Genomic DNA, 26,635 nt, shown 5'->3' on the forward strand with positions numbered 1-26,635 from the left:
TGATGGAGGCAGGAGGGCTGACTCAACTGAATCAACTGCAACACTCACCTTCTAATTCAGATGCAACACTCAAGGTTTCTCACCTTCACTGAGAAGAAATCATTGTAGATTGCACCAGTTAAGTAGGATCTGAGCTAAAAAAACTCCTCTAACTCCACCGCAGTAATGTCTACACTGGATGGGCCCAATCTGTGAAGTTCAAATCCAGACCTGAACTTCCCTAAAGTTCCTGGGTGATTCAGACCCAGGATTTGAAGATCCACCCCATGTTTAATTACTGGTTCAATTCACAACTCCTACATAATTTTTTGCTATGACAGAACTGTATTTAGCGATTTGGATCCCTAAACCACTGAGGGCCCACCCAAAATTGTCCTGAAAACCAAAAACCCTTTTAGGGCAGCCAACAGAAAAACATCTGGGACTCAGAGTCTGTGCAATGTTCAAAAGTGGAGACGCTGTTCCCATCACAGGCTTACTTTTTGGATGTAAGCATCTCATCATATGGTGAGGTAGAAGAAAACACCTAATTAATTGATTTATGTTGGCTGCATATAGCTTAAGAAGAAGGGAGCCTGTCTGGTCTAAAGACTAGAGCTGATCAGAAATTTTTCAGCAAAGCTCTTTTTTGTTGGAAAATGCAGATTGGTTGAAACCAAAACTTTTCACGTGAAAATGGTCGGCTTGAAGGAATTTCCTGTTTTGAAAACATTTTGGAAAAAAATTCAAAATGGTTGGAAAAGTTCTGTTTTTCAGTCCAAAATTACTTTAATTTAGAAAAATAAGTTAATTTTTAGTTAAAAAATGTTTGTAAAAAATGTCAAAATTGAAACAAAAAACATCTCAATTGACTGCAAACACTTTTTTTTCCCCTTTGATTTTTGGCTCATGAAAATTTTGTGATTTTGACTTTGTCCCGATTCAGGAGTGAAATTTTTTTACCATCAGTTCACTGTTACCCTTATCTACCCTTCCTCCTTCCTCTCATTGCTTGTGTTACTCCACTTGCTGCATGCTGCATAAATTATGCTGATTCATGTAATTAAATCAGCATGGACAGATTTCTGCATGGACCCCTATTTATGTCAGCTTGCAGGACCAGGGCTTCAATTGGACTTCTCACAAGAGTAAAATTAAACATGCACAAGCATTTACAGGATTGAGACTTAAGGTTGTCAGACCCTGCCCTGACAGGCTTTCTCTTACTATGTGTTTATACAGCACCCAGCATAATGGAGCCCTGATTCTGACTGGGCTGGCAGGTAGTATAATAATAAAAATTCTTCCCACCTCTCAAATTTTTCTGTTTCACATAATGTGTGCATGTGTGTGTTTTCTCTACTGTGAATTTTCCTTGATCTCTCAATATTGGACATGAATATACAGTAATTGGAAGGGAAACTAGTACTTCATCATAGCAGCGGCTTGTGCACTAACTAAGCATCTGTACAGTTACTTGTGCTTGTTCCTAACAACCCTCCAGAAATCTGAGAAAAACACCTTCTTGTGTAAGTAACACCCAAGAGAAAAAAAAACAAGAGTTCCAACAAGTAAACATAATTGAAAATAATTATTCAGGACAGATTTTAAAGTAACCATCCTTACCATTCCTCTGAACACAAGAACATGAAGGTAAGTGAAGTAGTGCAAAATAAAGCCTGATGTTTTGGTGTGTTACGAATGTTGGTATTTCTGAAGTTGATATTTTAAGACCTATGTAGAGCTGTTGGGATAATCAAAAGCAGGTCTGGTGTTTCAGGCCTGGATCCTGTGCCCACTGAGATCTATCGCAAAGCTCCCATGGACTTTATGGTGCAGGATCAGAGACTCACTGAATTTTTCCAAAATATTTTCTTTTTTCTTTATTTTCTTTTGCCCCCACTCCATAATAATGTTCCTTTTTCTTCCGGTATAGTCTGATGGGTTTGATAAATAGGTAGTTTTGCATATGGCTGATTTTGGCCCAGTTTTAACAATTTTAGTAGCTTGTTCCAAAGTCCCCCTGCTGCAAAAGTAATGAAAACAAAAGATGTAAGCTCTGTGGGCCTGGGGCTGTCACTTACTCTGCGCCTGGTACAACAGAGCTCCATCCTGGTATGTCTTTGGGCACTACCACAATCTAACTATATATTAATAATAAATAACTGAAGCTGGATTATTTCATCTAATTAGTCTGACTTCATCTTCCTCCAATGCAACCACCTTTGTGCACCTGTGAGCATTTTCAAATACTTTATATGTATTTAGAGTTCTGGTTATTAAACAGAGTCATTATTATAGGAGCTGTTTAAATCTAGCAGCAATAAATGCTGCAGGTTATACATAAGAATGGCATTCTGCCAAAGCTGAGTTTGTATCTGGGGTATCTGTCAGAAGCTGCGCAGACTTTGTTCGGTAGGTTATTTTGTCTTCCCATTTTCCTTTCTGAAATATGCCCCCGAAGTAATTTGTTATGGAATCCCAAATTTGCGAAGGCTGTTTCCAATTTTAACTCGTTATAATAATAATAAATAATAATAAATAATCATTTCCAACTGGTTTCGTTCTGTCTCTAGAATGTTGAAAATAATTCTCACTGGTCAACTTTTTAATTCATAAATTTGGCAAATTTCTCAGAAAGGGAGAGTGCCTCATGCAGTGCGCCTTCATCTAAGGGATGGAAAGAGAGCCCCTTGGCACATCTGTAGCTTCATTGCTCATTGCCTCGTAAAATAAATTACTTTCTTCTGTAGCAGACAAATGTCTCATGACCAGTCTGTGAAAAACATTGAGCAAGTCAGAAATGATGTAGTTCTTGATCGATATTTAAAAAAAAATCAAATTTGATTCATTCATCGATCCCTTGATGGACTCGTATAACTTTTAGCCTTAATGAAAGTTCCTAGCCAAATTCTGCTTTCGGCAGTAAAAGTCTGGCATAACTCTGACAACAATCAGAATATCAAGGTACTGCTGCCCTGAGCTGCACGTCGCAAAAGATGATCTACAGCCATTCAGTTCGATTGAGCCTCATAACCAAGGGGAGAGGTATTTTATAAGAGCATGTGGCAGTTCAGATATCACAGTTGCTTGCATATGTTCAAAGGACAAAGGTATCGGAATAAAGCAAAAAGACAACAAAGTCTAAGGAAATTATAATAGGTACGTCATTGCAATCCCATATTAAAATATCCTGACCATATGTCCCTTAATTTGGTGTTTATTAAGATAAAAAGGGGCCTTGCATTGGTGAATTGGTAGAAATTAGTTAATAAATCAGGTTTACATTAAGAGCCAGATTCTTTGCTGGTAAATTGGTTTAGGTCCACCGAGTTCAGTGGAGCTATGCCAATTTACAACTGCTTAGGATCTGTTAATAGGAACTTAAATCTGTGAAATTACAATAACAGCCATATACATATCCTAAGGTAAAGATGATGGTCCTGATCCTGAAGGGGGTGTGTTGCCCCAGTAACAAATTAAGCTTTGGATGTATGGCATTCTTGCGTATAACCTACAGCATTCACAGCTCCCAATGAACTCACCGTGTTCAGGCCCAAGTGTTTCCGGGTCTTGTGTTAAACACATTGAGCTGACCCATTGATGCTAACAGGCCAATTCTGGGCAGTACGTAGCCCGTCCCATAATCAATAGTTGGTTTGGATCCTAATTCTGCACTATTATTTGGTGTCTATTATTTCATTTTTAAACACTTAGATGTTTTAAAGCAAGTTTTTTTAAAAATTGAGAGCTTGAAAAAGACTCATCCAAAAAAAAAAAACCAAAATAAAAAACAATCCAGAAATATGCTTCTCATTTAAAATTGAGTTTCCAGTAAGCTTCTTCCCCCCCCCCCCCCCCCCTGTTTTAATTTCTCCCACATTTTTTTGCATTGAATCCGTTTCTGGTTTTGATCATGTAGGAAATGGAGCATGAAGAGGCCCAAAAACATACAATGTAAAAAGACTCTCAAACAAGAGTGGAATGTGGATCCCATTGGTCCACCGCCCAATTGGTCACCTCTGTTGCCTGGTGACGAGGGGATAGGATTGTGGGAATGCTGCAGAAATTGGTCTGGAGTAGACAGTTGCATGGTTACGCAGCAGGGGATGCCATGCTGCTCGCTGCCACCATCACCACTTGAGACCTGAGTTCTCTGGGGCTGATCTGAAGCCCACTGAAGTCAAGAGGAGTCTGTCTTTTGATTTCAGTTGCTTTTGGATCAGACCCTGTACTTGGCATGGCATGTTCCCCTCTCATGGCAACATACATTAGCAGCAGCAGCATGGTCCACTGGTTAGGCACAGGAGTGGAAGTCAGGAGAATGTTCAGTGAAATGTGGAGATCCGTAGATGAAATGTGCTGTACAAGTGCTCAGTGGTGCCATGTAAGTTCTTATGTCTCAGTAGCTCCCTTCTGCAGGCTGGGTCTACACTAGGAGCGCTTGGCTGGTATAGGCATACTGGTGTACTACAGTGACAAAGCACTCCTAGTGGGGATGCAGTTTATCCCAGCAAAACCAGTGCAATCCTGCCCCCCAAGTGAAATAAGCTGTACCATCAGGAGGGCAGCTTTGCCAATAAAACTGCATCTACTGTAGGGGCTTTTGCTGGCACAGCTGTATCGGGCAGGAGTCCCACACTGCCTCATCCCCTGAGTGACATGGCTATGGCAGCAGAAGTCTGTAGTATAGACCTGGCCTCCCACTACAGACACCAGAGAACTCCCCAATGGCAGCTGAACGTTGCACAGATTCTTTGCTTTACAGCACTGCCTCCACTGCTTCTGTGCCTTCTCCAAGGCTTACAAGCTAGAGCCGAAGATTGAATTATGTCCTAGTGTGAGTGTGTTTGTGAACAGCTGCGTAACTCTCACTCGAAAGCCCGGTCGTAGATGCTTTGTTTTATCTACATGTGGAAAGCCATCAAACTTGATGCAAGCTAGAAATATTGCCCTGACTTCCTGACTCCCTGCTACATACTGTGTTGTATTGAATGATACTGTTCTTTCTTGTGGTTAATAAGTGTTTGGGGTTTTGTTTTTGTTTTTCAGGACCTGCAGTAAGTACCGTGGATTTTACTCTTGGGTCAACAAAGTTAAGGCAATTTTTTTTCCCCCTTTCTATATCATTTCACAAGAACAGCCTTTTTTGGTAGAGGTGTGTCTGGAAGGAAAATTGGTACCAGATGCTGCTTTTTTTCCTCTCCCCCCCTCCCCTCCCTTGATTGTAGACAAATAGTTTTAAAAAAAAAAGTTTTAAAAATGCTTAACTCATTGCCTGAAGGGGCCTGTGGTAATTTAAAACCCAGCAAATATTCTGTAAAAACATAGTTTTTGTTTTTTTAAAGGGTTCTTTGGTCAGTCTCCACTCACAAAAAATGTGCTCACTGTATTAATACTTCAATGTTTTAAATTTGAAAACGGTCCATCTCGCTTCTGCCATCTATTGTGTCTCAGTTGGTTGATACTGCATGCCAAGCGTGATGTGGATAGCCCCACACAGCTGTGATTCAGCCAGAAAAATGTGTAGCTTTCTTCTCTCTTCAGGGCTATTTGGTGAGTAATAAACACCCCTCACTGCATAGCCAGAACCTTTAAGGTCAAGACATTTGCTTGAAGAAATGGTAGTTGAATGTGTGCTAACCCTTCCTCATAAGAAAACTTTCGGACACATCTGTCTTTATCCCCTCCAACAAAATCCCCAAATCTGTTACTCTCCCAGCGCTCTTGGGGTGAGAAGGTGACATTTAACTGATGCCAATAAGGCTATCATGGCTGGGGTTTTCAAATGAACCTATGGGAATTAGGCACCCATCTTGCACTGACTTTCTGAAAGTCAATGAAAGATAGCATCTAAAACCTTCAACAGCTTTTGAAAATCCTTCTCTTTATATTTCAAACCTGCCGTGCTTTTCTTGATAAGCAATGTAATGTCAGTGTCAGTTTCTTCAAATGCCATTCTCTTCCTACCAAGGCCCAATGAGACTGGGAGGGAGTTATTCCAGTAATCTCTTTGATTCATTAATAAACCATATTTTGATCTAATTAATCCCTCATTCTATATATTTTGTATGAAAGCTTGAACCGATGACGAAACACAAATAAAATGTTAGGGCTGTCAATCTCAGCAGTGTTGGTTCACGTGGGTTTGAACAACATTTTGTGTTTATACTTTCAGTTAATGTGCATTTATGCCCCTTGAGGTTTCATTTCTCTTTCAGGGTCATTTTTGAATCTGAAAACTTAGGAACTTGGGCAAAAACTGGATTTATTGGGCAAAAACTATATTGGCTTGGTTTTCAGTGGGACCCATAGAAGAATGTGCAATTAACTATGATTTTGACCGATAAACCTCCTGAGGGGAAGGAAATGGGGCTTGTCTGAAACTCAACCGAGGCACATGGTCTGTTATAAAAGTGCAGAGTATTAACAATCAGTCAGTGGTGGTATATGTCTGCAGAAGCCCAGGCAAATGAATTTGCCCCATTAGTTGGTATTTAGAAGTTTAGTCTGTCAGTGAATAGTTTTCCTATAAATATTTTCTAATTAAAAAGTTCAGCACAGTCTGTTTATGAACATAGTACAATGAGTATATGGGTCTCTGTAATATTAGCAAGGGAACATTTATTGGGGGGGAAAAAACAACTTAGAAGCAAGTGATTCCAGATTACTTGGCACTGAGAAGAGCTGGGTATTGGCTCCTGAGCTTCCCTGCTATGCACAAAATCCAGAGCATGTTTTTGCTTCTTCAGCGAAATCATTGTACACACTAACCTAATAACCTAATAAGGCTCTGTATTAGAGACATTCTACTCTGGATTTACACTTGCAGAATTTGACCCCATAGAGATTTGTGTGGTATATTTTGGGCAGTTTTCCCAGAATGACCAAGTTGCCCCGTGGATTAAATTTGTTTTCTGCAATGTATGAAATTATTTGAATTTCATTTGAATTCAGGAAGTATGATTTTTATTATTATTATTTGTAGGTAAACATTTAAAAAGACATCAAATTCCCTATATATTTTTAAAAGACGCATTTCCTTGAATTTTTTGCTCACAATACCTTACATTAAAAGTGAATATTTTAACAATGTAGGCTCCACTCCTGCAGTTGATAGTACATGTTTTCAGCAGTCTGCCTGCATCCTGTCAATTGCAGGATCAGGGCCAAAAATGTCACTGTATATGCTGTCTGTTCACCTCTGTTAATCTGAGTTAGCTTGGACGACGTGTAAAGCATTCAGTTTTCTTTTGGTCTCCAGTCACTTTCAGTTGCTGGTTCCCATGCGCTGCTGAATTGAAAACACTGCCTGGGGGAAATTGTGAGGGGGCAGAGAGGCCCCATGCAAGCAGAGAAGGGGCTAATGAGAGTCTTTGGGGTGACCTAGCCCTACCCACTATACCGGAAGGAGGAATAAAAGGAGAGCACCTGGTCCATTCCAGGGCTGACTGGAGTCTCTTTGCATGAAGGGAGCTTTGCTAGTGAGGAGATGGGCCTGTTAGCTGGAGCAGCCCCTGGGGAGGAGCAGTTAGCAGCAGGAGAGAGCAATGTTCTACTAAGAGACTGTGTAGGAACCAGGGCCAAAGGAAAGGGCAAGGACGCCCTCCGGGAAGGTTGGGGATGGCCCAATACTGAGTTGATTTTCCTTTTTTGTGTCAAAATGTTTCATGGCTGAGCCCCTCCAAGTGCCCCTGAAGGGGTTAAGATTGAAGGAACAATTAGCCAGTGGGCCAGAACCCACCTCTCTGGACATTGGAGACAGAGACTTCTTCCTCTTGGGGAGATCTGCAGCCATGTCAGGCGGCTCATGCCGCCGTACCACTACAAACATTTTATTCACAAACAAGACTCTTACCTCCTCACCCACTGGGAAATTTTTAAAACGTTCTGTTTTACAAAACTTTTCTTAATAAGCCCTAAATCTGTGGCATAAACTACAGCTCCTGACAAAGACCCTTTAAACGCCTTTAAAAAAAAATTCCTAAAACCCACAGAAACACAATGTTGTTTTATTTCGACAGCATTGCATTTAAGTCTATTACTTTCTTATGTTTCTTGATTTTTGGCCATAAGGAACTGATTACATTCTGTACATATAGCGTCACATTATGCTAAAAATGCATTCTCAATTATGTTGGTCGCTAGTAGTAGTTCTGGAGTTTTATTTTTGGCTGTCATAAATTAGCTGCATATATGAAGTATTAGAATCTGTGGTACAGTATTTGGGGCTGTTAGATGATTGATCATTCTGTCTGTAAAATAAGGAGTGTGCTAATCAAATACTCTATAAAGACTCAGTTACAGAGGATATTAAAATCTCATGCTGAGTAGGAAATTTCTACAATCTGAAGGATAGATTTACCATACACTATAATTTAACATTTACCATAACAGATATTAACAAACACTTTATGTATTAAGGTATAGATCATGGAAACTTACCAGTGTATAAGGGTTATGAATTACAGTGTTTACATATTTTATGCTTCAGTTGTCCAGGACCATGAACCTTCATAAAAATTTCACTGTATATTTTCTCTGAAGTCTATGAGCTGCTAAATGAGTTGTTATTGTAATTAATGTCTTGTTCCTGGAAGAACCTACGTTTCGGTAGAGTGTGTGTGAAATGCTGCAGTGTCTCTTAGGTAGATGTGAATGCTACTGTATTTAGACTGGAGGAAACTTGAGGAGAAAATACAGAAAGTTGATGCAATAAGAAATGTATGGATGCACCTACCATTGTATAATAACATCATGCCAATAAAGTCCATGCATATAGTGGCGCATGACATTGCTGTGCTAGATATAACCCTGCTATTTAACAGCTCCATACTTGGAATCTGTTTAACTTCCTGTTTACAACATTCATCAGGGCAGCTATATGTCCACTTGTTTGTCTATCCAGGTGGGTAGCTAACTGCATGTTTAACCATATATCTAGCTGCAAACACCCCTTTGGAAAAACAAGAAGAATAGAAAATGAGAAATGTCCCGGGCCAGCTGTGTTTTGTTTCCTTTTGCTGATGTTGCAGATATCAATGATTAAATAAGATCTTTTCTGTGTAGAGCCCAGCTTCTATTTTAGCGTCACCTGAAACAGATGCAAAATACTGAGCAGGGTTGGGAAATCAACCCCTCCCATGGAAAAAACAATGGAAGGGGGGATTTGGAGAAGGGAAATCCTCACAGCAGTGTTTTCCTCAAGTCCCTCCATCAAGTCAGGGTGGGGCTCGGGGTTTGTCCCCACACACTGCTGAACTGCCCCAGCTCACAGATTTGACCCCTAATCCTGTAGATTCTCCTGAGGTCTTCACAGACCAGGAGACACAAGACCATTCACACAAACAGAGACACAGTGCCAAGGCTTCTCCTGCTTCTTCCCATTACTCTTCTTAAGAAAGGGTCCCCAACACGGAGGGGGCAGCGTGGCAAGGCACGTCCATATCTTGCCATCAGTTTGCTTAATGCAGAGTAATGCTGCTTATCACTTCTGTGGGGAACTCTGCCTCTGGCCTGTAGCAGGGCATGGCAATGTGTATCTGACTCCGCTGTAGGACTGCATGAGAGGAGGGGAGGGGTGTGTGGGAGCAAAGCCCTTGGTAAGTAGGAAATGTATACAAAAAGTCAAACACAACTGACCGGTGAATAGACTTGTATTTGATTTACACCCATGTCAGTTTCCCCTCCAGTAGGAAAAGTTCCTCTTGTAAGAGGCTGCACCTTAATGTTGCTGAGTCCTTGTGCCTCCTGCTGCATAGGGTGCTGCAGGGGCGGGGTCCGGCTCTGACTTTTACATATTGCAATGTGTTGTCATGCTGCTGAGAGTACAACTGTGACTGACCTTTTTCTTGTTATCTCGCTTATTCACTCCTCACAGGGACAGTCAGGACGAGATGGCTACCCGGTAACTCTGCCACTCCGTTTGTATTTTACTCTGTTCTAAGCCACACCTCCTCTTTCACTCTCTGTCTCTCACCATCAGCCTTCACTCTCTTGGCCTGTCTCGATTTCTTTTTTCTTTTCTATTCTCTTCCTTCAGCAATTACAATATTTAAGGGATTTCATCCTAAAGCTCCAGAGCAGAGTGTGTATTTTATATTAATGATTATTGGCTTAATCCTGACTCCCTTCATGTTTTTAGGGAGCCCTTACTCAAGCAAACTCCCATTGGCTTCACTGAGAGCTGGCTGGAGTAGAAACTGAGTGAGGCCCTTGGGATTTATCCCCATGTCATAGCTCCGCTGTAGAGGGACCTAGTTTGAATGTTGACTGGCTGAAGACAATGCACAGATTGCAGAAAACGAGCCTTGACGTATCTACATCTAAACATTTCCCCAACTGTTCTCTTCTGCGGTGTTACCGCATGTGTATCCCTAGCACCTCCAACTGTGATCTCATAGCCAAGCAATGGTGAGCTGGGTTAGTACCTGGAAATTGGACCACTTAGGGGAAACCCAGGAGTTGTAGGCAGCAGTGTTGGTAGTTCAGTATGTGGTGCTGTTCCCGCTTACACTGATGCTAATGGATGCTGCTCAGCAGAGGGTGCCATCTTTTTGAGGAGAGATTCAACCAAGGCCCTGGCTCCTTGTGGCTGTGAATGACTTCGTGACACTAACTGCAAGATTAGGAACATTAACCTGTCCTGGCCAAATCCCAGACTGTGGATTTACATTGGCCCCTTTATCCTGTTGTGTAGCTACTGTGCATTTTTAAACACCTATTGTGCTCCACACGTATGCCGCGTGTACAATGAGTGAAGATCACAATGCACGTCCGTTAGTCTTACAGGGCACCACAGTTTTTCAACTGCTTTTGTGAATAACATAAAGTTCAGGCTGTACACTCTGCTTGAATCTGTCCGGGTTTCTTGATATTTATGCTGCTATTCCTCTTCTAAGGGACAGAAAATTATTCAGGCTACCCCTTCCCACTGACATCTTTTTAAAAGGTCTCGGGAAATGCGCCTTCTCTTTTTCTTCCTTCTCCTGCTCTGGTTTGATTCCACTTTGGACTCATGCAAACTGCAGAAATTTTCAGTGTGCAGTAAAGGGCCGGCCGAAGTGAAAATGACTCAAGAGAAAATGAAAAGCTATTCCACTTCTCGTTTTCCCCTGGACTTGTTTTTGAGCCTCCCCTGGGAAAAGATCAGAGATTTCTTCAGGGACGCCGGCCTCCCAGATTGGGAAATGTAATAGTAAATTAATTTCTAGGACAAGCCTTTTATTCCATTACCTCAATAACAGGAAAGTATGTAGTTGCCTTTCCAGTTGGTTTTAATAAATTAAACTCAGTATAAAAACCCATTCTGAAAGGAACAGTAGGAGACCTGCAAGCTTCTTTATAATAATTTATAGTTGATCAGACTGCTTATTTCCAGAGGAAATTGCAACTGCTGCTCATGTAATCTACACCCATTCAGTGTGGTGCCTGTCCCCCTCAAGTGGTGGCTGGTTGCATATAGCGGTTAATGAGCTTGCTACAACCTTGTCTAATAGACGTAGGTCTGTTAACTCAGGCAAGCAGAGGCGCATGCTTTAAGATTCCCAGGTTCAGTGCCTGCTGCTGATGGGCCGTGCAGGGGTGTGTGTGTGTGTGTCTATTTAAATGGTCAGTGTTTTCTAATGTTGACAGAGTGTAGCAATTCTTGTGCTTAGCACAGAAAATAACTGCTGGCCAGTTTTTTGGCCTTTTCATGGTAACCATTGTGTATCCACTACACCAGGGTAGTCAATAATTTTTTGTCAAGATCCAAATTTCTTGGCCAAATTATAGACAAGGTCCAGACTCCAGAGAAAATAATATTTTTTTTAAAAAACCCAATAAGTAAATAAAAAGATTTCAGGGTCCATTCAAAAGCATCTGTCTGATGGTCCAGATTTGGTCTGTGGTCCGCCTATTGACTACTCCTGCACTACACCAACATCTAGCGTGAGGAGTCTTACAAATGTCCAAAGTCACTTGGTGTTTTGTCAAAATTGTACATAAAATTAAGCGACTCTCCCTCTTAAAACCTGTTCTACCTCTGCAGCTCCTGCTCTGACCATATCAGCCCCGGCTCCTGCCCACACATAGAACCATGGACTTTTCCTGAGGAGCTGAGGGCTTGGCTGCCACAAAACACCCCTGCTCTGTATAGAGTGGTTTCCGAGGGCCGTGTGAACTCAGGAATAAGGACTTGAGAGGATGTTTGCTGGCAGGATTACCAGTGGCTCCAAGGTTGTGGTAATGCTTTGCAGATGACAGGAGCTTGGGAGTTAACCTCTTCATAGCCATGGAAAAGGTTTCTAAGAACAACCCAGAGACAGTGTAGCAAATTCCCTCAAGCTCATTCCACTTTCTGCCCAGAGGAGCATTGATGGCAAGGCCTCAGGTACCTCCTACACATCATCCCTCCCCCATCAAAGGGACCCAGTCGTCATGACCAGGGAGAAATGCCAGCCCCAGAATGAGCGTTCATGTCTACAAGGACAAATCTTTGCAAACGGGGCGGTGCCAGGGAGCAGCCAGCAGAAATCTTTCTGAAGAACAGTGAACATGACCAAACAGCAGTTCACAGAAATGCTTAAATGGCTTATCAGAAGTTAAGAATTTAATTTATTAAAGATTAAGCATGAAGGTTTTGCTCTAATTGGACTGTTCAATAGCAATTTTGAGAACGACTTTCCTCTTCAGCAGGATGCTGACTCACCATTTATGAATTAGTGCAGCTCCTGGGGAAGATTGTTTTGGTTTTTTTTATCCCAATGATATTTTTGGCACTGCCGAGTGCTATTTTAGTCACAGGCTCCTGAAAACCGGAAATGGTGGAAGGAAATAAATACTATAATTACATAGTGCTGGGATATAACCTTACAATCTGCCCTAAGGGAGCACGCTGGTCACACTCCCCCTTCCTGGTTCACCCCTCACCACAGCTCTGCTGGTCAGAGCGTTGTGGGGAGAGAGGGTGGGAAACAGAGTCAAGGTTCCACCTCTTCCCCACCTCCTGCCTTCCTTTCTACATGAGGAGAGGGGCCTGTAGCAGCCCCACTGTGGATGCTGTTTCCCCCCATGCAGTTTCACTTTAAATTCCTATTCAAAATAGTTGCAAAACTGGGTGAGCCAAACCTGCCAGTAATGCTTGCCAAAACTCAGGCGAACCCTAAACGGCTGCTTTCGCAGAGCCATAAGCTAAGCACAATAAGTAGCTTTAACTAATAAGGAGGCAAACGTATATTTCTTTTCTGAAGAGTACAGTGCCCTTTGGAGAGGAAAGGGATTAGATTAAATAAAAGCAGGCATTCGTGTCTCATTCAGTAGCAGCTCACGGTGGCCTCCATCACGTCCAATTGCTTAGTCAAACTGGTCTAATGATTTAGTCACTTCTGAACAGGTAGATGTTTGGGGGGTGGTCTGTGGTTAACTCTGTTACTCATTTGTGGTTTATAAAAAAGAGATTAGTTGGCTGGCTCGCTTGCTTTCTGTCCTCTAAGTGTCTCCCACTGCGTACGGAAACCTGAATTCATGTGCAGTCTCTGTAGTGATCATCATTGTGTCAGGAAGCCCTTTTGTGAATTTATGATATACAGATGGGAAAACCGTGGTGGTGAGATCAGTTCAGTGGTTTGCCTTCAGGTACAGTGCAGCTCTCTACAATGCAGGCCATTGGGGGAAGGGGGTTATATACATGGCCTAAGTTTTGACAGTAAAATAAGCAACAAAAGCTGCCCTGATATTTTCAATAACGGGGCCTTGTTGTGGTAGAAGGACATTTTGGCTTTGTGTCTGTCGCATGAGTTTAAAAGAGGATAAAACGTCCTCTGTCCATCTGTTGGGATGGATGAATGGGATGTGTGCTGCCAACTGTTATCCTCTCTTGACATTCTCATAATGCCTGGGATTGTTATTGTCCCATGTCACTGAATCCTCTAGAGATGCATTGTTACTGTTGTGAAGCACTTTGACTCAATCCAGGACTCTGACTGGATTTTAATGATAGTGAGTAGGATAGAAGATTAGCGACCACCTTGGGGTACTGTTGCTTCTCCCTACTGCCTGGAGAACTAAAAAAATTGAGTTTTAATGTACTGTTTTCTCCCGTAGATCACTCTCACCCCCTGGTTTTTAGGCTACGTCCCAATGTCTAAAAGTCTGTCAGATTAGACCTGGAGCAGGTCTACATCGAAGTTTTTCCTAGAAAAACTCCTCATTCAAATACTATAAAACTTTGACTTTTTCTATTTATTCTACTCTGAAGCCCTGTCCATACAATGAATGGAAGCATGTTAACAGCAAATATGTCTAACTAGTGCAGTTGTAGGCCCGGATCCTACAAAGACTTTGCATGCAGTGAGTGGTCCCATTGAAGTGTGCAAAGTTAAGCACATGAGAAGTTTTTTGTAGGATCAGGGCCATAATACGTTTTCTTTGATCAGCATAGCTGTAGTTCTTTTTATTTTCTGAAATGTTATGAAACCCCACTATAGACTACCAGGGCCATCAATAGCAGTGTCTGACTATCATAGTTCTTACAATAAATACCCAGTAGTGTGTCTGGGACTAAAGGGAGAATGCCAGAATCAGTGAAAACGAGACAAATCAGAAATATTGCTTCTCTTCACAAATGATTTGTATTTTGTTCTATCTCCGTGATTTGTATATTCAGAGGTTCCAAGGCCAGAAGGGACTATTGTGATCATGTCTGTCCTAGAGCAGATCTTTTAGATAAACATCCAGTCTTGACTTTAAAATTGTTGATGATGGAGAATTCACCATGACCCTTTAGTAAATTGTTCCAATGGTTAATTATTCTCATTGTTAAATTTCCACTCTGAATTTGTCTAGCTTCAACTTCCAGCCATTGGATCATGTTACACCTTTTTCTGCTAGACTGAAGAGTCCATTATTAAGTAGTTGTTCCTCATGTTGGTACTTATAGACTGTAATCAAGTCGCCGCTTAATCTTGTCTTTGTTAAGCTAAATATATTGAGCCCCTGGAATCTGGCACTCTAAGGCATGTTTTCTAATCCTTTAATCATTCTCGTGGTTCTTCTCTGACCCTTCTGCAATTTATCAACATCCTTATTGAATTGTGGGCATGAGAAATGAACACAGAATTCCAACAGTGATCACACTAGTGCCACATATAGAGGGAATATAACCTCTCTTCTCCTATTCGAGAGTCCCCTGTTTGTGCATCCCAGGATCACATTAGCTCTTTTGGCCACAGTGTCACATTGGGAGCTCATGGTCAGCTGATTATCTACCATGACCCCCAAATCTTTTTCAGAGTCACTGCTTCCCAGGATAGAGTCCCCCATCCTGTAAGCCTGGCCTACATTCTTTGTTTCTGGATTACATGCATTTACATTTAGCCATGTTAAAATGCATATTGATCGCTTTTACCAAGTCTACCAAATGATCGAGATTGCTCTGAAGCAGTGTTCTGTTCTCTTCATTATTTACCAGTCCCCCAATTTTTATGTCATCTGCAGATTTTTGTCAGTGGTGATTTTCTGTTTTCTTCCAGGTAATTAATAAAAATGTTAAATAGCATAGGGCCAAGAACTGATCCCTAGGGGACCCCATAGGAAACACATCTGCTTGATGACTATTCTCCATTCATAGTTACATTTTGAGACCTATAAGGTAGTCAGTTTTTAATCCATTTAATGTGTACCATGTTAATTTTATATCGTTCTAGTTTTTAATCAAAATGTTTTGTGCTACCAACTCAAGCACCTTAGAGAAGTCTGTGTATTACATCAACACTGTTACCTTTATCAACCTAACTTGTAATCTCCTTAAAAAAATCAAGTTAGTTTGAAAGGATCTATTTTCCATAAAGCCATGTTGATTTGCATTAATTGCATGACCCTTCTTTAATTCTTTATTAATCGAATCCCCAGTCAGCTGCTCCATTAGCCTGCCCAGGACCAAAGCCAGGCTGACATACCTATAGTTACTCAGGACATTCCATTTACCCTTTTATAAAAATGGATACAATATTAGCTTTCTTTCCATCTTCTGGAACTTCTTCAGTGTTTAAAATCAACGATAATGGTCCAGCCAGCTCCACAGCCAGTTCTTTTAAAGCCCCTGGATGCAAATTATCTGGACCTGCTGATTTAAAGATGTCAAGCTTTGGTAGCATTGCTTAACATCCTCCAGAGACACTAGTGAGCCATGCAACGTTCCAGTCCCTTCAGTAAAACTAACTCAGATCGTTTTGGCAAGCCATCTCCTTTTTCTAAAGCATGGTATGACAAACTTGCCTAGAGGTTCCAACCAAGATCAGGGCCCCATTGTGCTAGGCAGTCCCTGCCCCACAAGCTTTCAGTCTAACCAAATAAGACAGACGACAATGGGAAAGGAAAGAGACACAGAGAAGTGATTGGCCCACGGTCACACGGCAGGTTAGGGACACAGCTGGGAATAAAATTCGGGTTTCTTGATTTTTCAATCCAATGTCCAATCCAGCGAGTACACTGCTTCCTGCACCTGGTCAGTCTGCTGCTTGTTTGTATGCAAATGGTGTGTGTATGTACAGTATTCCCTTATAAAAAGGGGAATAAACAATATTGGTGGGAGACCCCTTTAAACTGGTATAATGGTGTCCACACTACAGGTTGTACCAGTGTAACTATTTTGGTGAAAGGGAAAAAAATCATACCTCCAGCGGACATAGTTATACTGGTGTACGGTGTAGCCTAGGTCTGTGTAATGATGATGATGTACTGTCTATACATTTAATATGTTGTTTCACATAGTAACAGCCACTTTAGTTGCATAGCAAGATTGAGATTAAACCCTGGGTAGGAAGCAAACTCATAACTATCTAAATCCTAAGTAATTTCCATTGAGCCCTTCAGCTAGAATTAGCAAGTTGTAAAATGAATGTCTTTCCTGGAAAATGTAATAGCAAAGCCATGAAAACTTGTCACATGCATCTCTACCCAATTAAACTACAGCACAGAGGAGTCTCCATAATAAGAGGCTTCGTCTGAATGGAGAAAATACTCTTTTTCCACTCATAAATGACTGCATGTTCACATCAGAGAGTCCCTCTTTAAGGCCTGGTCCTGCAGACACAACTGAACATTTCTAAAAGATGCGTTCTACTTCAAACACAGTGTAGTAGCTGAATGCAGGAGCCTCTGGGTGTCATTCTTTGGCTGGAATAATGACCATCATAATGGTCCCTTCTGGTTTTAAAGTCTATGGGCTTGTCTACACTTACCTCGGAGATTCGGCAGCAGTCAACCGGAGTTACGCGAACTACGCAAAAAACTTGTGTAACTCCCGTCGACTTCTGTGCTTCTGTTCTGCGCGCGGTCTTCACTGCACTGTGCCAATGGGAACCATGTTCCCATTGACGCAGCGCTATGCCACTTGAGAAGGTGGTCTTAATACGTCGATTTCTGGATCGACTGAGCGGGTCTTCACTGACCACTCAGTCGATCCAGATAAGTCGATCTGACGGCAGTGAAGACATAGCCTATGAATAATGCTTACAGCCATGAATAGTCCTATTGGAATCAATGGGACTGTTTCCAGGGAAGTACTATGTTCTGTAATGAGTGTGTGCAGGACGTTTGAGTCAGACCCATCACTACTGCCAAGAAACGATTCTCTTATATTTCTGGACTGGGTTTTTCGTTTCTCATTTCAGGGGACCTTTGAAGCTGGGGTCTTTGTTCTGCAGGAGTCTTTGTTCTGCTGCTTATTCCTCGCCTGATGTCATCATCCTTCTGTAACTTCATAATAATCTCACAGTAACTAATGGTGATGTTGCAGATTGGAGGATTATGGCTTTGAGTGGGAAAGAAGCACCAGGATCAGACGAATTCAAGAACAGAGTCTGTTTTCTTACAAATGGCCTTCTTAATAGAAAGCACGGAGGGAGCAGATTACTGAAAATATGCAGTGTAATAATCTCCTATTTTTCTAAATTTTCCTTGCAACGTCAGTGATTCTTTGTAGTTGAATGGTGTTAATTGGTTCTTTCAGTTTGTAATTTTGATTCTGAGAGAGTTTTATTAAACCGTAGTTGTCATAAATGCATCATGTGAACCTAACTCATTTCTTACTATGATGGGAGCTTCTGAGAAATGACCAGAGCAGGAAAAGGAAAACGGACAGGAATTACGTTCTGACTCATGGCCAGTTGGAACTTTTGCAGCTTTTTATTGATTTTTAAGAAACTCAAGGAATCACAATAAAGGCATGGGTGAAATTCAGAGACCTCTCCCAAACTAATACAATATCCTAAATCTCTGTAGTAACAACCTCCTTTGCTTATGTTGGACACTTGTGCTAATAGAATCTGTTGATGGTTGATCCCACCCAAAATTGTTCAATAAAATAAAATATATAGAGAAAAAGTCAATTGCATTTGCTATTTTACTGCAATAGTCCCTATGACCCCTAGTCATGGACTATTGTGCTAGATTCTATACAAACAGAACAAAAAGAGACTACATTTAGTTCTTTTTTCACATAGGGCCATTTTTTCCATTCACTGAATAACTGTCCAATGAAAAATTAATTGTTCCAGATGAATTACTGAAATATTTCTTCATTGGTAAGAGCCATGCTTGTGAGATTACAATCAACCTCAGTAATGATGTGCTGTAACTAAGCAGATGAGAATTCCTTAAAAATAAATAAATGTAATAGTTTTTAAAGATACAGTGGGCTACAATCATTTACAGTGGGATAAAATCTTCTTTTGGGTACACTGCTATAACCCTAAAGTCATTCATTCCACTGAAGTCAGTTATATGTATGTAGAAATATAACTGGAACGCAACATGCAAGGGAGGTAAACTTGGTTTTTAATTTAATTTTAAAGACAAAAAGCGAAGCCTAATGTTGTGCAGCTTACATCTGGAAGGGAAAGGAGTAAATGCAAAAAAGGAACTTGATCTCCGTTAGTAAGTTGCCTAATGCAGAAGCTCTGTAGAACTGCGGAATAATGGAATTGAGGGCAGCTTTAGACCTTGGCCGGAACCAATTGAGTTTTTTTCCTGAGCTCTTAGGAATTTCCATTTGTATAGATAGCTAAGCACAGGAAAGCCTATGTAAGACCCAGTAAATGTGTTAAGATTGTAGACAGGCTGATCTACGAGAAATGAATAACATGCCAAGGAATAAATCCTCAGGAAACCCCCATTCCTAATTACGGGCACTCTATTAATGTACCAGAAAAGCACACACTCCAAGACACCCGATTAGCTAGACTTTTTGAAGAGGAAGATGCATGAATGCCAGCAGTGACGCAATAATGAGCTGCTTTTAGGGAGGAATTTAGAAGTTACTCACAACTTCACAGTCTGATAATTTGTTGAATTGTCAACATATGTGTGTTAATCGCTTAGTTCTAATAAACCAAGATATCCCCTTTAGTGTATTAAGCAGGATGCAACTGTTTGTCTGAAGCAGAGCTGCAGGTAGTGTGGAGCCACAAACTCTTCTGTGTATGAAATAGCATACCACTCAGATGTTTAATTCGTCGTATTTTAAGACATCATTTGTGTTTTATGTGCTGGAACCAGTGTCTCCTTTAAATGAGGACTTTGGCTATTGTGTTAAACACTTAGTTTTCCTAGGTAGCTTCACCCTGGTTCCTAACACTGTAATTTAAGGCCCGATCTTGTAAACACCCGTTTGAATAGCTTTACTCACACAAGTTCCATTTACTTCAATGGGGTTACCTATACGAGTGGCATAAACGAGCATTTTTATAAGGCAATGGACTCCCATCAGTTGTATTCTCTTTCACTGTATTTTTAGTATAAAGTTTATTTCTCTGTGCCCAGGTCCAGTGACATGTCATTTTAGAAAAACTCTTTAAGCAGAAAGTTACCCTCAAATGTACTTGTGAATTTCTCCCCTGTGTTCGTTTAACAATAATGTAAGTGGGGACAACTTTAATTTTGTAAAACCAGTTTTCTGGAGAAGCAGGTTGTTTCTACTGGATTTAGGGATGGTTCTCCCATCGGGAAATCAAAACTGCCCTCCATCTCACGCTAGTAGGAAATTACAGTTATATTCGTGTAGCCTTTCTGATCCCTGGTTTCTTTCAGTGTGCATAACAAGGCAGTGGGGGTCTTGGCACTGATGATTGTAGTAGACGGAGGTTTGTGGTGACGAGCGTTCGGTACAGGTAACAGAGGTAGGTTTTTGACACCAAGCATAAATGCTTTCTCTGGTTCTGAAGGTATATATGATTCATATATCATCAGACCAAAGGTGCAACTCCACTGAAGTCCATTTAATTACACCAGGGATGAATTTGGCCCAATCCGTTGCCATTTTCTTTCTGAATGTGGTGCTCATGCGTCCAAAGTACCGATAATGCTGGCGGAACGTGGGCTGGTAGGGCACTCTCCAGACTTGCCAAATCTTGGTCCTCTCTCCCTCCTTGTGGCATTACACCTAGGTCTTCAAGTGGTCCTTACTGGGGGACTCCTCAACCCTACCATGCCACATCTTGGTGGTGCCCCTCGGAGGAAACCGTATCAAGCCAGATGGAGGCTTGGGTTTTTTGACTAACCTTTCCAGGAAGAGTTCAGAGAGTCAGTTCAAGGAGATGCTCCTAGTGTGGGAGCTGATTAGGTGCATCTGGACCTGGTTAGGCTCAGCCCTTTAAAGAGGGGTGGGCTAGCTTCTGCCCATGGGAAGAGGAAAAAGTGGTTTCACGGACCAGACATCAAGGGAGGGAGTTCTGAAGAAACATTAGAGCTGCTCTTTTTGTTGGCTTGTGTGTTTGTTTTGGAGTTCACTTGCTGTAGTGCAGCCTGGAAGGAATACAGAGTCCTCAGCCAAATGTGTTTTCTTGGTTCAACCAGAACTTCTGAAATAAACCCCAAATCCTAGTGAGGTTTTTTGTCTTCAAACCTGAGCTTGCTATGAAATCTCTCCTTTTACCTCGTTAGACCACGGTACTGCCATAGTCCCCAGCCAGGGATCACTGATACTTACAACCTGTCTCCAGCCTGCTCCTCCCCACCAGTACAAAGTGCACTGACTACCCCAGAAACTCAACAGACTTGAGAGACAAATGTTTACTCAAGCTAAATGTTGGGTGCCTATCCCCAGCCTAGTATTCTACAACCTAATACCCTACTTTTCTCTCTGCTACTCATGCTACCAGTTTTGGGTTCCCTATTTGTGTTTGTGAGGAGCAGCAGATATGCTGGAATACTGCTACCCAGCCATTTCTACTCCACTGTTGTCTGCTTTCCTACTTCCAGTGATTTGTGCGTGGAAATTGTGTTGGAGGTTCTGCTTTTTGCCAAAGGAAAGCTGAAGATTTACTGATAAGCAGCAATGTGGAGGAAACCCAGCTGGAATCTAGCAGTATTGGAAAAACGAGGAAGGACTGGGGAGAAAATATACAGCGTATAAAAGGAGTCAAGAGATTAAGTGCCTGGATGAAACGCCTCTTTGAAACACTGCTCCAAAACAGTGGATTACCTGAGTTTAAAACAGCACAGAATCTGTCCCCTCCTCTGTGTATGGGCATTAGGTAAAATAGCAGCCAAGGTTTAAACACTTGAAAAAAATTGCATAGCACACATGGAAGTCATTTCAAATCTCAGAAATTTGAGGGGAGCCTTGGGACTGGTTCCCCCATAAAAGCACTTTGTTGTTCTAGAGGAAAATTGGTGCAATGTGATGCACAGATGAGTGAGCTATGGCTTCTGAAATGAAGCTCAGCAGCTGAGGAGAAGATGTGGCATGGCTGAGAGATTGGGGGGGTGAGGGTGGCAGGGGGCAGCTCTCCTTTCAGAGCTTAAAGTGACTTGATTCATGAGCTAATTATAAGCTGCCACAACTCAAATAAATTGTTCTGTTGTGGGAACTATTCACTCTTCTTGCCGAGATAGATCAACATTTAGTGCCAGGCCTACTCAAGATCACTGCCCCATTCACCAACCCAGAAGCCCCCTATAGCTTCTGGATTCAAGAATTTTTTGCATTTTCGGCTCACTGCCTTTTTGATATTTAGCAATATACTTCCAGATGTTTTCCGTAACGCTTTGGAAGAACACACCCACCCAAGCAATAATAATAATAAAACCATTGTCCTGTGCCCATGTCCTAATCATGTCCTCCACAATCTCATGAAGACAGAGAGCCGAGAGTAGATTTGGGGTATCCAGGTAGGAGATGTCACAGGCTACTTCAGTAAAATGAACGTTTGAATGTTGTCCTTGTGTTAGTGAAGTCTTTTGGCCTTGATTGCCCTGTTTCATACTAGCTGGTCCTCTGTGACAGGTGTGTCTGCTCCTTAGATAGAACCGAGTGACGCGTCCTCCGAAGTAGCATGAAAAGCTGCGACACTGGATTCTAGCAACAGTTTGACTAGACACCCTGTATTAAATATCACAACCTCAGCAATGGCTGAGCTTAGATGCAGAGTTCTCCAGTCTGTTTTATATCATGGGTATTGATGCTAGCAACTTGCTGTTACTTTCTGCTCTGTTTCCATCAGGGAACTGATACGCGGAGCCCAGCAGTCTGGGTATGTATCTTCCTGGAAACAGAGTAAGGAATTCTAACCTGCTGCGTTTAATGCAGAACTCTCCCGTATCAAAGGTCGTTTGGTAATGTGCCATCTGATACCTCTGTGGGGAGAGAGCTTATTGCTCCTTCCTTCTGGCATGGAACGCAGCGCCATCAGGAAAATGTGGTAAGCCTGGGAGGAAAGCTCAGGAGATATGGAGAGTCTCATGGACCCAAGAGGATTTACTCTTTCCCAAGAAAAATGCAAGATGATGGCTGCAACCCAGTCCGCAGGGAATACTTTAGAAGCCGTCTTGTTAGTGTGGAGGGCTTTGTTCTCAATATTGCTCAAAGAATCCCTTTCAAACCAGAAAACAAAGCTCTTAAAGTGTTTGTTTGGATTCCTTCCAACTGTGCGGTCGTATATGATCCTGAATGCAGGGCTTCAGGAGTCCAGGATGATGGATTTCATGGAACCCATAATTCCCTCACACTTTAAAATGATATATAATATGTTAGCTGAGCAGCGAGAGACTGGCCGTGACTCTACCCAGAACAGCACCAGAAATGCCCAAAAGGGATAATAATAGGACCATGTGCTTGAGGTGATAGATTGTCAAGAAAGCAACTCCTCAGTAAATATTTGTGCACCTAGTCCGAGGGAACAATCATCTGGTAACTATTTCCTTTATTCTGGGTGGCTCAAAATAGAAGTATAACTACAAAACAAAAGCGACACTGATTTGTCCCCAGAATTTATCATAACAAGTTGACTTGCTGATCACATAGATAATGAAAGCAAACATCTTATTTTCAGTGCCTTTCCTTATTTTAGGCCGTGTGCAGAGAGGTTGCTGTCTTAGGAATAAAGTTAAGTGAAATACTGTGCAAATACCTTAAGAAGCCCCAGGCTCTGTGAAATGCATTTACTTCCCTTGGCGGCCTTAAATCAAGCATCACTTCCAAATGTGAGAGAGCAGTCTCTATTCGTTGTAATTACTGTCTCCTTCTGTTTTCATGGTGATGGGGCTGGCGACCTTTGAACAAAGACGTGAAGTAGCTTTCATTCCAATAATATGACTGTTTAAATAAATAACCACTTCTTATTTATTCCCTATTCCCATGATATCTTGCCTTCCTGTCAAACGGAGAAATGCATAAACTACCAAGCTGATACTGTGTGCACAGCACCGTGGCTTAATCCCTCCCTGTAATCGTTGGTTAGAGAGTAGTAAATGTCTTTTCAAAGCTGTACAGCAGATGCAAAGTGGTGTTCTCTCTAAGCACTGGTGCAGTAATGGTAGAGACATAAATCTTTCTGCTTAATTTACTGTCAGGACAGAGAGAGTCCATGCAATGAGGAATGAATTATCCTCACAGTACATTGGCTGGAGCGTGGCCATTTGTCCACACAAGTCTTGTTTTATGTTATGCTGGGACTGTAGCCAGCTTCAAAACCTCTGTCACTCTGTGATAAAATTCCTCTTCCTTCACACCTGCCGTTATTTTTCAAAGTAAATATCTCCCTCGCCTCCTTAAAGAGCCAGAGGTCTGCACATAACTCTGACGGCATCACTGCTGCATTTTTATATGACGTAAGTTTTGTGCTGCTACTTTGTGTGCAAGTCCTGCCGAGCAGTTCTTTGACCCATGGCATGGCCATTTTGCATTGCTGGAATGGCACAAAGAGACCTTAAACGAGGAATCCTCCGTTGGTACAAAGTCCTTCCTCACTCCTTGGGATAGCAGGTATTTTGGAAATCGGGTGGGGTGGAAGCAGGGCCAGAATGCACTGTGCTCCAGCCATCCTTAACACCGTAATGTTGGTTAGGCTGCTATTACAAAGTGGCACATCTTAGAGTAGCGCGTAGGCCGCTCTGTTCTTCAGTTGGCACATCTCTGCATTAAGGCTGATCTTGGGGAAAAGACCCATGTGCCAAGTCCTATTGGCTTGAGTGGGACGCTACTGTAGGAGCTGGTATCTGTGGTAGTGGTGGGGGCGGTCTGGGCCTTCAGGAGTAGAGCCCATATCTTCTATCTGTCTGTGAAGTGCCTAGCACACTCTGGGCATTACAGTAATCATCATAATAAAGCAAATTATGTGGCTTAGTTTTATTCAGTGGGCAGTTGTGTTTCCTGTGGGGCATCTCTGTTGTGTAAATATTCATATTTGCAAGTTATCTTTGCTTAACTATGAACATCTGCAATGTATTTAAATGTAAGTCACATGCACATCAGGAACCTCACTGAATTCAAATGGCTTTGCCTATTAAATCTGGCAATAAGGAATTTACCCAGATTGGCTTTGGAACGAAGCTCTTCATTGTAGTGGTTTTAATGATTAAAAACATTTGATTGATTTATACCGAAAAATGTTAAGAAGGGGAACAAACCAGAGCTGCTTTTGGGGATGCCACACTGGTTCGTTTTTCGTTTACATTTAAAATACAGTTTGCTTTGTCAAAGTGTTTTTATGTAAATACTCTGACATGAAACATGACAAGTGCAGGTTTTTTTGTAAATTAAAGAATTTTTTTTAGTAACGCAATCATTAAAAAATATAATATCTAGTTTTGGGGGTTTACATAATAAGTTCTGCAAAAGTGGGGGAAGGGAGAAAACGTGATCAATTCATTTCCAGGTGGAGAGCTTACTTACGAATTTTCAGACCAGAATAGGATTTTAGGGACTTAATTCATAATGTTGGGAGACGCTAATGTAGCCTTTTACATACACAGAAGTTGCATCAAGATCAAATGAAACTGAAGTACTCACCCTGCTACCTTACTTTAGTTCTTCATTGCAGACCTCTGGGTGAGAGAGGCATCTCAGATTTATGTTTGCAACATCCTTACTCCACCCCACCCCCCTGCAGCAACAGCCTCCTCTGCCTCAGCTGCAGCTGCCATGACTTTTCTCCTTAGTATAGAGGGGATGTCTGATGGGTCAGGTGAGCCCTGGGTGGGTACAGGACCAGTACCCCCAAGGTCTTGCAATCTTGCTGACTAATGAACACCCAGCCTGGTCAGAACAAAACCAATCACGTTCTCACAGTGAAGCCTGGGAAGTGACAGTCCCGGCTAACATTTCTGTTAATGAGGGGTAAGTACAATGAAGTCAGAGTTATGTTAGTGTAACTGGGACCAGAATCAAGTCCGAAAAATTCAATATGCTGCTTTTAGCGGGGTCTCTACATGTAAAACAAACAGGATGGCTTTGTATTGCCGCGGTTGGAGGCTCTCCAAAGGGCTTTTTCCTGCTTCTCCCAAGGAGTTTCTGGCTCCTTGTGGCAGCTGGATTGTAGCACTCACTGGCACCTTACTCTGACAGGCTGCCTAATCCATTGCAGCAAGCCCAGCAAGACTCGCCGGACAGTCCTTGCACCTACAGCGAGCATTGACTATGTTCAGGGAGAAAGTGCTGCTCCTCTGTCTGCCAACCCCAACCACAACAGCATGTGAGCACAGAGCAGTATAGGATGAGGACTGGCGCTGTGGGGACTGGGCAGGCATTCGAGCTGCCAGCTGGCACTACTTCTTTGTACCAACCTCAGAATTCTAATTTTTGAGAATGTTTTCCTTTTTTAACTGTGTTTTCCCATTAGTGTGTGTCTCTCTCTGAATAATGGATGATGGGTTGCCAAGTATTTAAGGGAGCTATTTTCCTAAGTGCCCATTGTCTGTCTGTCTGTCTGTCTGTCTGGGACAGGAGCTCCCAAACCAGGGGGATCCCAAACCAAAACAGGCGACCCCCAGTCCAAATCCGGATCACCAGAGGCTTTTCACTGGACCAGGGGGCATGCCGGCACTTGGGGCCTGAGCCCCGGTGCACCTCCCAGCTTGCCTGGCGGGGCTCCATTTAGGGAAGGCGCAGGGTGGATACCTGCCCTCCCGAATTACGAGTCAGCCCAAGTGCCAGCCCCTCAAACCCACCAGCACATGGCCAGTTGCTCCTCTATTAGCACCACAACCCCACCGCCCCCCCTCCCCCCGGCACTAACTGCCCACAGCCCCCCCAGAGTTTCGTGGTCCAGTCAAAAGCCTCTGGTAGTCTGGATTTGTCATGCAGTCCGCCTATTGACTTACCCCGGCAATAGGTCCTGGGTATATTTCACAGCATTGGATGCTTTGTTTGATCAGGGGCACTTGGGATGTGAAAAAA

General features: G+C 42.2%; 1 protein-coding gene across 1 annotated transcript in view; it reads left to right on the forward strand.

Moving 5' to 3' along the window:
• The first annotated feature begins 9,865 nt into the window (after positions 1-9,865).
• LOC137165289 (collagen alpha-1(XXIII) chain-like) overlaps positions 9,866-26,635 on the forward strand; it is a 68,281-nt gene continuing 51,511 nt past the window's right edge. The window contains exon 1 of the mRNA XM_067566495.1: positions 9,866-9,886. The gene's annotated coding sequence lies outside the window, so the exon portion shown is untranslated. The remainder of the gene's footprint in view (positions 9,887-26,635) is intronic.

This window comes from Emydura macquarii, unplaced genomic scaffold (genome assembly GCF_026122565.2).
Source record: "Emydura macquarii macquarii isolate MOO-44397 ecotype Brisbane River unplaced genomic scaffold, CSIRO-AGI_Emac_v2 contig_2768, whole genome shotgun sequence".
Taxonomy (NCBI): Eukaryota; Metazoa; Chordata; order Testudines; family Chelidae; genus Emydura; species Emydura macquarii.